Here is a 2,319-nt window from a genome sequence, read left to right on the forward strand (position 1 = left end):
TGTTATCGCATAGCGATAAAGTAAAGCAATTATTAGGCGCTTGCATCTTATGCAATAGAGAGACAACCATAAGGATTTTGCCAGTTGCCGATAACTTCAACAAAACATGATCATCTCATACAACAACTTATATCTCATCACGTCTTGACCATATCACATCACAACATGCCCTGCAAAAACAAGTTAGACGTCCTCTACTTTGTTGTTGCAAGTTTTACGTGGCTGCTACGGGCTTAGCAAGAACCGTTCTTACCTACGTATCAAAAACCACAACGATAGTTTGTCAAGTTGGTGCTATTTTAACCTTCGCAAGGACCGGGCGTAGCCACACTCGGTTCAACTAAAGTTGGAGGAACTGACACCCGCCAGCCACCTATGTGCAAAGCACGTCGGTAGAACCAGTCTCGCGTAAGCGTACGCGTAATGTCGGTCCAGGCCGCTTCATCCAACAATACCGCTGAACCAAAGTATGACATGCTGGTAAGCAGTATGACTTATATCGCCCACAACTCACTTGTGTTCTACTCGTGCATATAACATCAACACATAAAATCTAGGCTCGAATGCCACTGTTGGGGAACGTAGTAATTTCAAAAATTTCCTACGCACACGCAAGATCATGGTGATGCATAGCAATGAGAGGGAAGAGTGTTGTCTACGTACCCTTGTAGACCGACAGCGGAAGCGTTATGAAAACGCGGTTGATGTAGTCGTACGTCTTCATGGCCCGACCGATCAAGCACCGAAACTATGGCACCTCCGAGTTCTAGCACACGTTCAACTCGATGACGATCCCCGGACTCCAATCCAGCAAAGTGTCGGGGAAGAGTTCCGTCAGCACAACGGCGTGGTGACGATCTTGATGTTCTACCGTCGTAGGGCTTCGCCTAAGCACCGCTACAATATTATCGAGGAGTATGGTGGAAGGGGGCACCGCACACGACTAAGAAAACGATCACGAGGATCAATTTGTGTGTCTATGGGGTGCCCCCTACCCCCGTATATAAAGGAGTGGAGGAGGGGAGGGCCGGCCCTCTCTATGGCGCGCCCTAGGGGAGTCCTACTCCCACCGGGAGTAGGATTCCCCTTTTCCTAGTCCAACTAGGAGTCCTTCCATGTAGTAGGAGTAGGAGACAAGGAAGGGGAAGAGGGAAGAGAAGGAAGGAGGGGGCGCATCCCCTCCCCTAGTCCAATTCGGACTAGGTCTTGGGGGGCCGCGCGGCCTGCCTCTCCCTCTCCCCTAAAGCCCAATAAGGCCCATATACTTCTTCTCCCGTATTCCCTTAACTCCCCAGTACTCCGAAAAATACCCGAACCACTCGGAACCTTTCCGATGTCCGAATATAGTCGTCCAATATATTGATCTTTATGTCTCAACCATTTCGAGACTCCTCGTCATGTCCCCGATCTCATCCGGGACTCCGAACTCCTTCAGTACATCAAAACTCATAAACTCATAATATAACTGTCATCGAAACCTTAAGCGTGCGGACCCTACGGGTTCGAGAACAATGTAGACATGACCGAGACATGTCTCCGGTCAATAACCAATAGCAGAACCTGGATGCTCATATTGGCTCCCACATATTCTACGAAGATCTTTATCGGTCAGACCGCATAACAACATACGTTGTTCCCTTTGTCATCGGTATGTTACTTGCCCGAGATTCGATCATCGGTATCTCAATACCTAGTTCAATCTCGTTACTAGCAAGTCTCTTTACTCGTTTCGTAATACATCATCTCGCAACTAACTCATTAGTTGCAATTCTTGCAGGGCTTATGTGATGTGCATTACCGAGAGGGCCCAGAGATACCTCTCCGACAATCGAAGTGACAAATCCTAATCTCAAAATACGCCAACCCAACATGTACCTTTGGAGACACCTGTAGAGCTCCTTTATAATCACCCAGTTACGTTGTGACGCTTGGTAGCACACAAAGTGTTCCTCCGGCAAACGGGAGTTGCATAATCTCATAGTCATAGGAACATGTATAAGTCATGAAGAAAGCAATAGCAACATACTAAACGATCGAGTGCTAAGCTAACGGAATAGGTCAAGTCAATCACATCATTCTCCTAATGATGTGATCCCGTTAATCAAATAACAACTCTTTGTCTATGGTTAGGAAACATAACCATCTTTGATTAACGAGCTAGTCAAGTAGAGGCATACTAGTGACACTCTGTTTGTCTATGCATTCACACATGTATTATGTTTCCGGTTAATACAATTCTAGCATGAATAATAAACATTTATCATGAAATAAGGAAATAAATAATAACTTTATTATTGCCTCTAGGGCATATTTCCTTTA

The sequence above is a fragment of the Triticum dicoccoides genome, chromosome 6A (assembly GCF_002162155.2).
Source record: "Triticum dicoccoides isolate Atlit2015 ecotype Zavitan chromosome 6A, WEW_v2.0, whole genome shotgun sequence".
In the NCBI taxonomy this organism is placed as follows: Eukaryota; Viridiplantae; Streptophyta; class Magnoliopsida; order Poales; family Poaceae; genus Triticum; species Triticum dicoccoides.